Raw genomic sequence first — 16,664 nt, forward strand, 5'->3', positions numbered from 1 at the left:
TTCCAGGTGTCCACCACTCATTGCAGGAAGTTCTGCTTCTGCAACGAATGGTGGACACCTGGAATGCTCTCCCAGAAGAGGTAATTGCGGAATCCACCATTCTAGGATTTAAGGGTAAGTTAGATGTACATCTCCTTATGAGTGGCATAAAGTGACATGGGTAAGGTAAGGGTAAGCTAGATGCACTTCTCTTTATGAGAAGCTTAGAGTGATATGGGGACTAAAACTATGCCAGGGTACACCTGGCAGGGCCTCCGCATGTGCGGATCGCCGGACTTGATGGACCTGGGGTCTCTTCCGGAGATGGCACTTCTTATGCTCTTATGTCTCATTAGTCTAACGTCTCCAGTCTAGTTGTAAATGTGCTTTTGTAACCCTTAATCCAATTCTCTAGTATATTATGAAAGTTCCCTTAATCCACTGTCTCCAATAAATTGTGAATGTACTGCTGTAACCTTTTCGAGCTCCTGGGAGGATGGGCTATAAAACTAAATTAACTAAAGACAGGATGGATGCCCACTCCCTCCTTCCTCAGCAACCCGGTTGTGCATCCAAGCCACCTGGACCCCCACATCACCCTCCATGACTTTCCCCCCAGAACCCACAATGCTCCCCTTGACACCCCCCACCCCTTACAAAGATCCCCACTCTCACCACCCCACCAACAAGACCCCAAAAGAAAGCCCTGGTGGTCTGGTATACTGGGGGTTCAGCTCAGAACCCCCCCCAGCTCAAAAATCCTCAGCCCCTCCCCCGTACCTCATTATAGAAGCCGGCAATAGGGATGCCCACTCCCTCTTGCCAGCAGGCCCGCCTCTTTGAAATGGCAAGCCTTCACCTTTCTGGTGCATCATGGGGTATACAGGGGAGGGGCCTAAGGCCCTGACTGGCCTGGATACCTTAAGCCCCTCCTATGTGAGGAATCTTAGATACCCAAGCCAATCAGAGTCTTAGGCCCCTCCTCAGTGCTTCCCAGGATGCACCGGGAAGGTAGCCTAAGGCCCTGATTGGCCCAGATACACATAAGGATTATTGTAAAAAAAAAAAAAAATTCACAAAGGTTTTCTGGAGGCAGGATCTGGTCAGTTTAGGCAATTGAATTTTCAGACCTGTCTCCCAGCTTCTCTGCAAGCCTTGTGTCTTTTTATTAGAATTCAGATCAAAATTGCACAAGCAGTTATCAATCAACATATCATCTGACACAATACGTCATTAATTCTCGTTGCCATTTTCATGTCAACATACAGGAGAAAACCAAAACATAGGCACAAGAAGTTAGATGTGATCGGATGTGATGAGGTTGTGTATAAGCCATCCCTAGTACATTACATAATAAAGCATATTTGATCCTGCATATTGTTCTCTCATCTAAAGGCCGTGTCCATCTGTATCTAAAAGTTTCTAAAGGTCAGAGCCGGCCAAAAAGTTATTCACGAATTTTCAACATTCGCAGGCCAGCTCTGCCCCTAATCCCCACGAATACTGAGGGAGAAGTGTATAAACATGATTCTACAGCAAGAACTCTATTCTCATGACTAGCATTTCACAGTGAAGCAAAACCCTGCTCTCAGATGGCCGGATTACCCCAGACTTATCCTCCTTTTGAAGACGGCTTTTCAAAACCCGACACTTTGTCTGGGTTTTGAGAAGCTTCCCTACAACATCTCGTTGGGAAGGGGCTTGACGGAGGCAGAACTGGGTGGTCTTGGAGGCGTGGCCATGGGTCCGGATTTTCCCGAAGAAAAATCTGGTAACCCTACTCTCACAAATCTTTCATAGTGTATGTATTTTATTTATTTAAAACATTTGTAGCCAACGTAAGATTGATGGTATATCTCCTGTAAGAATGTTTTTGTTCATGAATGATGCAAGGCATTGGCGCAACTGTACCCATCGAAATGCTTGATTGTTTGGGATGCTATATTTTGCCAATAATGTTGAAAAATTTATCAGTTTCCCATGAGACATCAAGTGATTAATAGACCCTATACCAGTTTTAATCCATGCTTTCCATTCTATATATTGACCCTGTATTTTTATTTGAGGGTTATTCCAGATGTTTAAAGTCATAGTGGAACTCCATGCAATCTTAGCAAAAGAATCGATTTCTGAGAGCGCTTCTCCAGTTGTCTCGTTGGAACGACTTCACCTCTGTGAATTACAAAGAATGGTGGAATACGGTTGGTTTGTATGCTAGATATGAGAGGGTAGCTGCTGAGAAACTGACTATATTACCTGCCTTTCACAAAATATGAGGTGGGATAAAAGATTAACTCTTCTTTCTTCTTCCCTTTTCTTATGCTATAGTGTTATCAATGATTGCCATGTCATCTGTGCACTAATTGTAACATGCCTTATGGTTTGTCATTACTTCTAGTCTGCAAGCTGTTGTTGTTATGGGAATATATATTTTTGTTCACCTTTTTTTATGTACTGTTTTGTTGTTCAAAACTTCAATAAAAAAATTATTGAACTTAAAAAAAACAACAACACACAAAACATTTGTAGCACGCATATCAACCATCTATGCAGATTTGTGGTGGTGGTGGTGGGGGCCCTCTTCACTTAGGCCCTGTTTTACTAAGGTGCGCTATCCCAGTGTTCTTCAACTGCCCATCCGTGGACCGGTACAGGTCCACAGAAATTTCCTGACGGTCCACAGGGCCAGCTCGTGCGTCGGGCCCAAGACAGTGTTCTTCAGCCGCCGGTCCACGGTGTGATCGATGCGGCGTTGTCTTCGGACTGGCTCCCTCTTCCTCAGTGCTGCAGCGCACAAAGACACGGGCAGCGGCTCCTACGTGCTTCCCGCACCTGAACCAGAAGTCTTCTCTCTGACGCCCACAACTTAGCCCAGTGTTTTTCAACTGCCAGTCCGCGGACTGGTGCCGGTCCACAAAATAATTATTTGATTTCCACCGGTCCATAGACGTCAAAAGGTTGAAGAACACTGCTCTAATCGATTAATGCACCTTAGTAAAACAGGGAGTTAGTCATGTGCAGATCTGAGATCCAAGCCCAAAAGTGGTCAACCTTTATAGAATCAGGAGGTAAGTGAACTTCTTTTTTGAATTTACTGCTCATGAAAAGTCCTGGATTGATAGAACAAAATAGATGCATTAAACCGCTGTGGAAATATCCCCTCTAAGGGCAAAGAGTCTCACTGGTAATGTAATATGACCTCTGTTTTATGACTGACAATTAGCACCAAGTTGGGATGGTGATTTCATAATGATGAAGATATCTTTATAATCAGAGAGTTGGTCTGAGGGTAATGAGGGCAGTACCTGGAGAGACCTCCCAGGAGAGAGACTTGGGAGCTCTGATTGACAAGTCGATGAAGCCTTCTGCGCAATGTGTGGCCGCGGCGAAAAGGGCAAACAGAATGCTAGGAATGATAAAGAAAGGGATCACGAACAGATCTGAGAAGATTATCATGCCGCTGTACCAGGCCTTGGTGCGCCCTCACCTGGAGTACTGCGTCCAGCATTAATCGCCGTACATGAAGAAGGACACAGTTCTACTCGAAAGGGTCCAGAGAAGAGCGACTAAGATGGTTAAGGGGCTGGAGGAGTTGAGAGAAACTGGGCCTCTTCTCCCTTGAAAAGAGGAGACTGAGAGGGGACATGATCGAAACATTCAAGATAATGAAGGGAATAGACAGGTTGTTCACCCTCTCCAAGGTAGGGAGAACGAGAGGGCACTCTCTAAAGTTAAAAGGGGATAGATTCCGTGCAAACGTAAGGAAGTTCTTCTTCACCCAGAGAGTGGTAGAAAACTGGAACACTCTTCCGGAGTCTGTCATAGGGGAAAACACCCTCCAGGGATTCAAGACAAAGTAGATAAAGACAGGTTGTTCACCCTCTCCAAAGCAGAGAGAACGAGAGGACACTCTCTAAAGTTGAAAGGGGATAGATTCCGTACAAACGTAAGGAAGTTCTTCTTCACTCAGAGAGTGGTGGAAAACTGGAACGCTCTTCCAGAAGCTGTTATAGGGGAAAACACCCTCCAGGGATTCAAGACAAAGTTAGACAAGTTCCTGCTGAACCAGAATGTACGCAAGTAAGGCTAGACTCAGTTAGGGCGCTGGTCTTTGACCTGGGGGCCGCCGCGTGAGCGGACTGCTGGGCACGATGGACCACTGGTCTGACCCAGCAGCGGCAGCTGATGCTCTTATGACAGTCATGTGTTCTTGTATGCTAGAGTTCTGGGCTCTTTTCCTTTGCCCAGATTCTGCTTCTTAGGACATCTGAAGTCTGAATTTGTGGGGACAGTTTTGGCAGTCCTGCCACCATTGAGCGGTGAATGTCACCTACTGACACTGTTGAATTTGGGGTAGAAATATACCAGGTTCTGCAAGTAGCCCCTCATTTATACATTGTTAATACAAACCTGTGAAAGAAGGAATATTACATTTTGGAAGGAAAAAAAATGGATGGCTGATAATAAAGGGCCTAATTTTGTTGAGTTCGGAAGCCGAAAGAAACCATAGCAAACTAAAGATTAAAATATGAGGAAGAAAAGCTCACTATCAGTCTGAACCAGATCTAGATGTGAAAGACAGGGATATTCATTTATTTGAAACAACATAGAAAATGAGCTGTAATGTAATGTAATGTAATTTATTTCTTATATACCGCTACATCCGTTAGGTTCTAAGCGGTTTACAGAAAATATACATTAAGATTAGAAATAAGAAAGGTACTTGAAAAATTCCCTTACTGTCCCGAAGGCTCACAATCTAACTAAAGTACCTGGAGGGTAATAGAGAAGTGAAAAGTAGAGTTAGAGGAAAAATAAAAATAAAATAAACATTTTAACAAGACAGCATTGATCTAAATACTTTGGAAGGTAGAAGAGAGGAGAGAAAGGAATAGAAGCAGAAGGGGGAGCCGTTGAACAGTAGAATTCTGGAGAAATTTAAATGATAGAAAGAGAACAAAACAAAGACAAAAGGCAAAACAATAGATAAGATTAAAGATAAATCATAAGCTGTGTGTGAGAGGAAGAAGTGAGGGTACAAATATGATTAGTTATAATAGCGAATGAGGGGTGCTGAAAAGTTCTCAACCAAGAAGAGACTGGGGTGGGTATGGTTCAATTACTGATCTGAAACGACATCAAAATACAGAATTTTGTTCATGCAAATTGGCACTTAATGAAATAAGAAAACCCTCTTTTCAGCGACAGTGGCAAAATAATGCTCAGAATTTAGGAAGTTGGGTGGGCTGAGAATTTTTCAGCACCCCCTGGTTTCTAATAAAAGCGAGCCAAGTATAGGACCATCAAGCCATTCTGACATCATTCATGAGGTTGGCTCTTATTGGAGGAATGAGGCATTATGACATCACAATCTCAGCTCTGGTTATCACGCTACCAGGGGATGCTGAAGAGAATGACATCGATAGGGTTCAATCAATGATCTGAAACAGTGTCAAAAACAAAGAATTTTGTTTCTGCATATTGCCACTTAACGAAATAAGATGACGCTCTTTCCATCTACAGTAGCAAAAATAATGCTCAGAATTTAGGAAGTTGGCTGGTTTGACTGAGAACTTTTCAGCCCCCGCCTCGTATTTTGCTTATTAATCCATGTGAAATCTTCTTCAACTTGGCCATAGATATTATCCTAATTAATTAGTGTACTGAATTGTAATATTTTCCCCTTTGTATCTCTTGCTAATTAGTGGTGTTTAATTTCTTTCCATTCTCGTAGCTTGATTTTCTGATTTACTGTTTTGAAATTTCAAAACTGAAAAATAAATTAAAAAAAAAAAACCCGTTGTGTGCTCATTCTACTTGGCGATGCATGGACTCATTGCAGACATCGGAAACGAAAAGGAAGGACAGATTTTTGCCTGGAAATCCCTAGTGAAAGATGCTAACCTTATGCCAGTTCACCAGATCTGTTTTAATCACCTCTTTATTTATTGAGGGGGTCTTTTACTAAGGCATGCTAGCCGATTTAGCACACGCGAAATGCTAATGCGTCCACAGAATATAATGGACGCGTTAGCATTTTGCGTGCACTAAAAACAGATAGCATGCCTTAGTAAAAGACCCCCTCAATTGTCTAAACCGTTCTCCCAAGGGAGCTGAAAATGATTTACATGAATTTATTCACAATCTATCATAATGTACCTTTTCAAGAAATCCTAATAATAAACCAGATAGGGTGACGTGCAAGGATCAATCTGCTGGTTTCTTTTTACAGACTTTTCAGCTCCTGCTTCCAGTGTCTAACTTTCCAACCTCCACAGAACTGTCCTGTTTCATCTATTATCCATGGCAGAGAGCGTGGGTGGGTATCCTGACACCGGACCACCCAAATGCGTATCCAGAAGGAAAACGATAGCACAACACTTGAAAAGTTGGATCCTAACCCCCTCGCGTTAAAGAAATGATAATCAGAGCCAGAAAACAAGTCATTTCTTGATTCTATATTTTGGAAACCTTTTTCGCTCTTCCGCTCTGGTGAGGATAAAAGGGGTCTGAAGTTTCCCATTGCACTTGCCCCTCTCCTGATCAGCTGCGCATAGCTGATGTCACCGTGCTGCAAAGGATGCTCGCTCTCATGGGCGGGGGGGGGCTTCTTCTCTGTTCAGATGGTGGTTTCTCATGAGCTCATCGCTTCATATGCAAATAAGGAGCTTTCCAAAGCCTTTTCCTCAACTTCTGTCTCCCCCAAGGCTCCCTGCACCCAACCTCAGTGCAACAATCCCAGCCCTCATCCACTGCTTTACAACGGAAACATTGTGGTCACATTGCGTAGTGTGTAGGTGCCAGACTGGCTTTCTACTCCGAGAGAAATGGAAGCACATGATTAGGGACCCCTGATGGAGAGGGACTAGAGAATAACCAGGGCTATATTTATGTTACAGCTCTACAGATAAGAGGCAGAGACCAAAACCAAGACTCACTGAGAGGACAAATGAAAATGAAAATCACCCGCCTAAACATACATGGTGGTCTCCGTAGTGGGCATCCTTTTATCCAGCTTGGGGGGAGATTCTCCCTTCCACAAAAAAATCTGCAATACAAACATGTTGTCCACTCCATGCTCACCTTTCTAGGCGTAAAAACTTGGAATGACCTTACTGAAATGACCAGGACGGAACCTAACCACACCAAATTCCGGAAGAAACTGAAAACTCATCTATTTGACTCATAATCACCTGTATTCTCTCCTCTCCCCTCCACCCCTCTCCCTCCCCCCTCCCCCTCTCTCCCTCCCTCCTCCTCTTCTTCCATCCCTCCTCCCCCTTCTCCTTCCTCACCCCCCTCTTTAAGTCGCCTTGAGCCTACCTAGGTATGAGCGACACAAAAATAGAAGATTAGATTAGATTCTTCTGCTGGAGGCAGGGAGAGACCAGGGGCAATCCTCCAATGTGATGCCTCAAGTTTAGCACTTTAATGGTGTGTGTTGAGCATCAATCCAATAGTGACACCTTGGCCAGTAGTGTAAGGGGGGAGGGGCAGACTGCCCCAGCAGCCATCTTTGTGGGGGCGCTGGCACCTCTCCGTCCTACCTGACATGCTCGCACCCTCTCTTCCTCCTCCCCCCCCCCCAGGTACCTCTTTAAAATCTTCACCAGCATGAGTAACTACTCTAGCCCGCTGCTCACACAGGTCTGGCACCCTCTGAAATCACTTCCGGGTCGTGGGTCCGAAAAGTGACATCAGAGGGAAAGCCAATACCAGCACGAGCAACAGGCCGGAGAAGCTGCTCGTACTAGTGAAAATTTAAAGAGGTTCGGGGAGGGGAGGGGAGAGCACAAGTGTGGCTTGTGGGCTTGCAAGCAGTGGTGAGGGGGGGGGAACACTTCTGTCCCAGGCGCCTCCTACCCTCACTATGCTACTGATCTTAGCACCAAGATACTGCTATAAAAAGAATAATAACTTTATTCTTATATATATTCTTATATATTCTGATCTGAGGAACATAAGAACATAAGAAATGCCTCCGCTGGGTCAGACCTAAGGTCCATCGCGCCCAGCAGTCCGCTCACGCGGCGGCCCATCAGGTCCAGGACCTGTGCAGTAATCTTTTATCTATACCCCTCTATCCCCTTTTCCAGCAGGAAATTGTCCAATCCTTTCTTAAACCCCAGTACCGTTCGCTGCCCTATAACGTCCTCTGGAAGCGCATTCCAGGTGTCCACCACACGTTGGGTAAAGAAGAACTTCCTAGCATTTGTTTTGAATCTGTCCCCTTTCAACTTTTCCGAATGCCCTCTTGTTTTTTTATGTTCTGAAAGTTTGAAGAATCTGTCCCTCTCTACTCTCTCTATGCCCTTCATGATCTTGTAAGTCTCTATCATATCCCCTCTAAGTCTTCTCTTCTCCAGGGAAAAGAGACCCAGTTTCTCCAATCTCTCAGCGTATGAAAGGCTTTCCATCCCCTTAATCAGTCGTGTCGCTCTCCTCTGAACTCTCTCGAGTAATGCCATATCCTTCTTAAGGTATGGTGACCAATACTGGACGCAGTACTCAAGATGCGGACACACCATTGCCCGGTACAGCGGCAGGATAACTTCTTTCGTTCTTGTTGTAATACCCTTCTTGATTATCCCCAGCATTTTATTCGCTCTCTTGGCGGCCGCTGCGCACTGTGCCGTCGGCTTCATTGTCATGTCCACCATTACCCCCAAGTCCCTTTCTTGGGTACTCTCATTCAATAACATCCCTCCCATTGTATAGCTGTGCCTCGGGTTTCTGATTCCCACATGCAATACTTTACATTTCTCTACATTGAACTTCATCTGCCATCTCTCTGCCCATTCTCCCAATTTGTCCAAGTCCCTTTGCAATTTTTCACAGTCTTCCTTTGTCCGAGCTCCACTAAATAGTTTGGTGTCATCCGCAAATTTTATTATCTCACTCTTTGTTCCTGTCCAATAAAAAAGATATCATGGGGTCCTTTCATTAAGGCGCGCTAACCAATTTAGAACATAAGAATTGCCGCTGCTGGGTCAGACCAGTGGTCCAACATGCCCAGCAGTCCGCCCACGTGGCGACCCTCTGGTCAAAGACCAGCGCCCCAACTGAGACTAGCCCTACCAGCGAATGTTCTTGTTCAACAGGAACTTGTCTAACTTTGTCTTGAATCCCTGGAGGGTGTTTTCCCCTATAACAGCCTCTGGAAGAGCGTTCCAGTTTTTCACCACTCTTTGGGGGAAGAAGAACTTCCTTATATTTGTACGGAATCTATCCCCTTTTAACGTCAGAGAGTGCCCTCTCGTTCTCTCTACCTTGGAGAGGGTGAACAACCTGTCTTTATCCGCTAAGTCTATTCCCTTCAGTATCAGATGGAATTTTTCCTGGATTTATTTAGGTTGATTTAACTGATACTAGCTTTACCTGCGTACGTACTGGTCTAGCAGGAACTTGTCCAATTTTGTCTTGAATCCCTGGAGGGAGTTTTCCCCTATGACAGACTCCGGAAGAGCGTTCCAGCTTTCTACCACACTCTGGGTGAAGAAGAATTTACTTACGTTTGTACGGAATCTATCCCCTTTCAACTTTAGAGAGTGCCCTCTCTTGGAGAGGTTGAACAACCTGTCCTTATCTACTAAGTCTATTCCCTTCAGTACCTTGAATGCTTTGATCATGTCCCCTCTCAATCTCCTCTGTTCGAGGGAGAAGAGGCCCAGTTTTTCTAATCTCTCACTGTACGGCAACTCCTCCAGCCCCTTAACCATTTTAGTCGCTCTTCTCTGGACCCTTTCGAGTAGTTAATACCTTTCAATGGGACACTGTGTTACCTGGGTACTAATTATATCGCAAGGATAGAGTAGATAAAATTGGAGAGGGGGTTGCGTTATATGTTAAAGAGAAAATTGAATCAAATAAGCATTCTCCCTGACATAGATAGCAGTGTGGAATACTTATGGATAGAAATTCCATGTGTGAAGGGAATGAATATAAAGGTTGGGTTATACTTCTGTCCCCCAGGGACAAGATGAGCAGAAAGATGAAGGTAGGTTTAAAGATGTTCTCTCCATGGAGCTGGGTTAGATGTTCTCTCAGGGATTCCACAGCTGGCATTGTGCTTATTGTAGGTTTCCGGGTCTCGCTGCATCTTTGTCAAGTAGACGTTTCAGCCACCATGCTGTGGCTTTCTTCAGGGTATGTTCTGAAGTCTGCAGGGTGACTTTGGAAATAGTGGGTTCACTGACCTGATTGGGATCAGGGCAGTCCACCAATTTGAATTTCAGAGAGTATGGCCAGTCCTATTAGAGCAGCAAGCAGGTTCCTGGAGCAGCCTGGTCCGCATTATCCACTGAAGGTGCTGTTTGGATCACATATCTCTGCCCTTTCCCAGCCAACTGCTATTAAACCAGCCAGGAGCCATCCTGGTCTGTTAAATAGAGCAGAATTTTGAGCGGTTTATCTTCCTGTGGTGTGATGTGGTTTTGTTTTGCTTTTTACATTAAGCTGATTTGTTTAATTTTGTTGTCGGGTGGGTTTGACTCTTATGAATTATATTGTTTTAAATTGATATTCCTTAGGGCGACCTCCCCTTCAAATAAACCACAACATAGGTTTTGGATGACCTGGGAACCAGCAGCCATGGGCCAGAGCACGTGGTTTTGTTCTGAACTCATTGCATTTGTAATCAGGAAGTGAGGCATATTTGATTAGTAGCATTTGGGAATGGGGGGGGTGGAGGGGTGAGAGGATTGGAGAGATGGGATGGGGGTGGGTGTAATGGGAGATTGTTGGTAGATATATTAATGTTAAAGTCTCTTTTCTTATTTTCAAGTAGTTATCTTATATTGTCAACTTTAATATTGTACTTAATTACTGAATTTTGTTCCTATTCTGTACATTTATATTAATTATGTTGGCATAATATTCTTTGTAAGATTTATTATATGTATAGTTTATTATAACTCAATAAAAATGATTGAACATAAATTGATATTCCTGGGGAAATATTGCTCTGTTTTGAATTGTTATGCCTGCCTCCTTGCATGTTCTTTTATGAGAAGGAAGATTATAAATAATTTTAAATAAATAGGATAGGCAAAAAAAAAAAAGAATATTTCTTGAACTAATCGAATGATCTTGGAGCAGGCCCGCAAATCATAGGTCTGAAAAGTTTAGGTCCTGAGTTTCACTAGCAGCATCCTGACTTATTACACAAGAACTGCACTACAAATTGAAACCCTTTACTTCAGTCCCTCTTAAATCCAGTCTTCAGGACTCACACAACTGGTCTAATTTAGAGGTCTACATGGGAACGGGGATTACAGGGGTCCCGTGGGAACCCACAGGGATCCCCTTAGGTCTACAGGACTCCTGCGGTGATCCCCCCTCGGTCCATGGGAGTCTCGCGGGGATAGACGCTGGTTCTCCGGGGTCCCCATTTAAATGCCAGCCTACCTTTGTTCCAATGTTCCCTCTAAGCTTCTTCAATCCCTCAGCGCACCAGTTGCTGATTGCCTAGGAGAGCTCTGTACATCCACCAATCAGGGAGACAGAGCTGGAGCTTGATGGCCAATCATGAGCACTTCCTTGTAGAAGTGCTTCCGGATTGGTGGATGTGCAGAGCTCTCCTAGTACTGAGCCTTGGTGCGAGACCTCGCCTCAAGAATCTCGTTGGCTCAAGCCTGCCACCACTCACTGCTGCTGTGCAGAGGAGCGCGGGAGAGACTGGGCAGTATAATTGTGCAGCTCCAGAGCCAGACTACCCTGCATTAAACTGCTTCAGCCCAGCAGGTACCAAAATTAAATATGTAACTTAAAAAAAAGAGCGGGGAAGGGGAAGAGAATTGCTGCACCGGACATCTTCTTTCTGTTCATCAAATTACTTCTTTGGGATAGCATTTTGTTGATATACCAACCCCACCCGACTGGGGAGAGGGAGGGAGAAGGGGTATTGGTTTTAAGCCTGTTCTGGCAGATGTCTGATTTTGTTTTGGATTTTTTGTAAAACTCAATTAAAACTAAAATCAAAACTGTCAAAAGTAATTGCTGCTTTTAATGGGGACAGGTAATTTTTATGGGGGGACGGAGGGGATTCCTTGCGGGGATGGGTGGGGATGGAGGAGATTCTGGTGGGAACAAGCGGGGATGGGCAGAATGCCGGCGGGGACGGATGGGGACGGGCAGGATTCTGACAGGGATGGGTGGGGACAGGTGGGATTTCTGTCCCTGCGCAACCCTCTAGTCCAATTTTCAGGATGAAAATGTATGTGACGTATTGGCAGGTAAGGACCTCCCACATGCAGTCTTTGCAAATGTCTTGAAAGCCAGGCTGGCTGGTGGGTTGAGGACAAGGTTTGAGAGCCACTGTTACATCGCATTGTAACATTACCAAGCCGTTGTAGGTGGACTAGACTACAGTCTAGGCGAGAACACAAACTGGATGAGCTTTGTAGGCCTCAAGGATTTTGGCTCCAGCGACAAGATCTGGCATCTGGAAAACATTTGGAAGAATTTCATCCTTGCTGGTTTTGTTCAGTGCACAATGGATGGAAAATGCTCGAGGAGGAGGGGATCTGTTAGAGGTTAGTTTATTCCCCAGTGAAGAGACTGTAAGTGCTGCACTCCATCAAGGCTGAGAATCCTTAATCGAATTGTTGATTGGCTGAGTTGCAGTTTGTGCATCTCATTTCCTGGGCAATGGTTTTTGTTTTTTTTCCTGCTGTAGCTCTCTTTTCAAGAAATTTTTATTACCAGACCTCAAACACCCAAGGCACTACTGAATTTTCCATGCCCTTACTGGGGTGATATGTTCATCATTGGTCTTGGTAAAGTGACGTGTGCAAATTGATTTTTAACAGGCTCTATAATTTATAAAGTGCTTAAAGTGCTGTAAAAAGAAGGCACTTATCTTTATGCCCGACGGCTGCCTAACCGTTTCACTCTTGGTTTCGTCAGAGGCTATGCCGCCTTGCATCCATGCACCAATTTTTCGGTGAAATGACCTCTTCCTGAACAAAAAGACAAGCACCAAAAGTTTGCCTCTAGATAACCGTGGGAAACCATCTCCATGCCATTCTTTAAAAAGAGAGGGAAGAACCAGAGTATGAACCCAGCCTCTGACCCTCAAGCCTTGCATTGAAGAATGCTGGTGTAGAAAGACTGAAGTTGAGATAGACACTAGAGAATGACAGTCTCTTGTATCCAGAGAAGATATTGTGATGTCATAATGCTTCATTCCACCAATGCCAAAGAGCCAACTTCATCAGTGATGTCACAATGGGTTAATTATCCTATACTTGGCTCACAGAAGAATCAGCATATGAATGGGCCCAGCCATTGACCCTCAAGCCTTGCATTGAAGATTGCTGGTGTAGAAGGACTGAGGTTGAGATAGACACTAAAGAATGACAGTCTCTTGTATCCAAAGCAGATATTGTGATGCCATAATACTTCATTCCACCAATGCCAAAGAGCCAACTCACAATGGGTTAATTATCCTATACTTGGTTCACATAAGAATTAGAGTATGAATGGGCCCAGCCACTGACCCTCAAGCCTGGCATTGAAGATTGCTGGTGTAGAAGGACTGAGGTTGAGATGGACACTAAAGAATGACACAGGATGGGACGGGAATGATAATGAATTTTGTCACCATGTCATTCTCTACTCCAAAGTCCTGGGAGTTACACTAGACTCGAAATTAACCTTCAACACACACATTACAACTCTAGTGAAAAAGTTCTTCTTTATTTGAATTGAGGACAATAAAACCAGTCCTGACTGAAACCAGCTTCAGGACAGTAGCACAATCTGTCCTAATGCCACACCTGGACTATTGCAATTCACTATACAGTATGGTGGCATTGCAGAAAAGGCATGCAAGAGACTTCAATTACTACAAAACACAGCTGAAAGCAGGGGTGGCCTCAGGTGGCACTGTTTTGAGGGAGGAATGCCAGAGGAATGGTAAAAATTCCATTTTGGGGGAGAAGGGTGAAAGAATTAGATACCGGGAAAGGGTGCGGCAGAGAGAGTTGACCAGTAAAAGAATAAAGGACAAGGCTCAATATAGATAGATTTGAGAGATGAATGGGGAGGACAGAAGGGCTAGAAGGGGGAAAGGGAGAGATGGAAGGGGGGGGAAGAAGGGGGACAGTGAGAGATGGACTTTGTGAAGGATGGAAGGGGCAGGAGAGGGAGAGATGGCCTTGGGGAAGGATAGAAGAGGCAGGAGAGGAAGAGATGGCAAAAGGGGGCCAGGGAGATATGGTAGAGGATATGAAAAGGGGAGAGGGAGAGATTAGCAACACAGAAATAGCAGAGGGGGGGGGGGGGGAGGAGAGATAAACAGGGAAAGGTGGAAAGGATATGGACTCGGGGCCAGAAGGTGGAGGGAGGGAGAGATTTCAGGCTTGGTAGGAGAGGGTAGAAGGGAAGAAAGGAGAGATGTTGGACTTGTGAGAGAGAGGAAGGGAGGAAGGCAGAGAGAAAGAGAAAGAAAAAGAGTAAGGAAATGCTGGGTTATAGGAGTGGAGTAAAGGACAAGGAGGGTGATGCTAAAAATAGTGGATCCATGTGGGAGAGTTGTGAAAGAGATGAGTAAGAGGAGAATAAAGAGTACAGAGGGTAGAAATGTGGTAATGGGGAACAGATCAAAGGGAATTGGAAGATGGGAAATGTGAAAGAGAAGGGGATAGAAAGTTGACTAGATTAAAAGTGAAAAGGAATAAACAAGGGTTACATTTAAGTGGATAAAGGCCGAAAAGAGAAAAATGGGAGAGAGCGCTTTAAGAGAAACATAAGAACAGCCATACTGGATCAGACCAATATGTAAGCCGTATAGATACTATGAGGCTCATAATCAAAACTTTGAATTGTCCACAAACCAGCCTAAATTGGCACTTGGATGTCCAAGAGCCGATAATCAAAACCACTTTCTGGACATGTAGCAACACTTCTATGCTGCTGTGCGTCCAGAGTTCAAAGGGGTGTGTTGGGAGGTGTGTTATGGGCAGGAATTGGGCGGGCTTAAACCTGGATGTACCGCAGCAATAATCAAGAGGAACTTAGATGCCAGTAGTTAGACCTGGTTTAGTTATGTCTAAGTGCCCCCAAATTGACCAGATGACCACTGGAGGGATTAGGGCATGATTCCCCTCCACCTTACTCCCCAGGGGGTCATTGACCCCCCCTCCCACCACCGAGAGATGGAGGAAAAATACAGTACATTGAGGGCTTGCCATCAGCCAATTGTGGCAGAGGAATCACCATCAGCTGAGCCAGATTCAGAGATTCAGCTGATAGGGATTCCCCCTGCAAGGATCAGCTGAGCTGCGGAGCCCTACACCCCTCCTCCCAATATCCCCGTGACATTCCCGGACCTCCCTCAACATTCCCCCTACAACCTCCAACATTCCTGGACTTCCTCCCATATTACCCAGCAACAGGCAACACCCCCCCCTCCACACACACACACACACACACACATCACCCAACACCATCCAACACGAGGGAACACCCCCACACACACACATCACCTGATACCCCGTACTTCATGCTGCAAAATCAGCAGGAGGGAAGCCCACTCCCTCCTGCCTACAGGGCTGTGTGCTGCAAATGACAGGCCTTCCCCCTCCCAATGCATCTTGGGATGCAATGGGAGGGGCCTAAGGCACTGATTGGCTCAAAATCGCCATCCTTGAAAAGACAAAAGGAAATCTACTGCATTTCATTAACTACAGCAAGGCCTTTGACTGTGAGAATCATGAAAAATCTTTGGTTCATATTAAGAAGTATGAGTATATCAGACCACCTAATAGCTCTCATGCGCAGCCCTTACATTGATCTAGAAGCAACTATTCATAAGGAACAAGTAGAAACAGAACAGTTTGAAATCAGCAAAGGTGTATAACAAGGCTCTATACGTTCCCCTTACTCATTCAGTCTACATGCACAACAAATAGTGATTTAGACAAGTTCCTGTAGGAAAAGTCCATAGTTTGCTACTGAGATAGACACGGGGGGAAGCCACTGCTGGCAGCATGGAATGTTGCAATTATTTGGGTTTCTGCCAGGTACTTGTGGAAGCAGGATGCTGGGCTTGATGGGCCATCATCGCTCTGACCCAGTGTGGCCATCCTTATGTAGACTGAACTTTAGGAAAATTCAAAAATGCGACTATTTAAAGGCCTTGTGGTGTTTTCCATGCAATATTTTTGTCCAAATCGTTTTATTTTAAATTCCTGCTCCAAGCAGAGTCTCTCTTCAGCCTGAGTCTCTGTAAAAAGCCTGAGGAAAATTGTGCAAACAAAAGACAGATCTTATCAACTGAATCCACAGCACTCCAGATGTCAACTAACATGATCTCAGATGGTCAGATTAAAGGGGGGATTGCAGGTGCAGAACGGAGTTCACCCATGTCAGTTGCCTACAGAAAGTCTTCTTTCCTTTCTTTTGGGGCACCATGCATACCATGTATTCAGATATTCGCTATCCATAGTACTCCAATTCAAATGGAAGTTCTAAAGAAATACTCAGTTACTCATTACCCATTGAACTCCAATCTGTAACTTTCCCCTCTACACTATTGTATTATATTTAGACTCATTGTACGATACTGTATTTAGACTTATGTATGGTGTTGTCTTTAGACTTATTGTATTGTATTATATTTAGACTCGTTGTATTATATTGTATTGTTTTGTATTGTATTGTATGTTGACTTATTGTATTGT

This window comes from Geotrypetes seraphini, chromosome 5 (genome assembly GCF_902459505.1).
Source record: "Geotrypetes seraphini chromosome 5, aGeoSer1.1, whole genome shotgun sequence".
NCBI classification, from domain to species: Eukaryota; Metazoa; Chordata; class Amphibia; order Gymnophiona; family Dermophiidae; genus Geotrypetes; species Geotrypetes seraphini.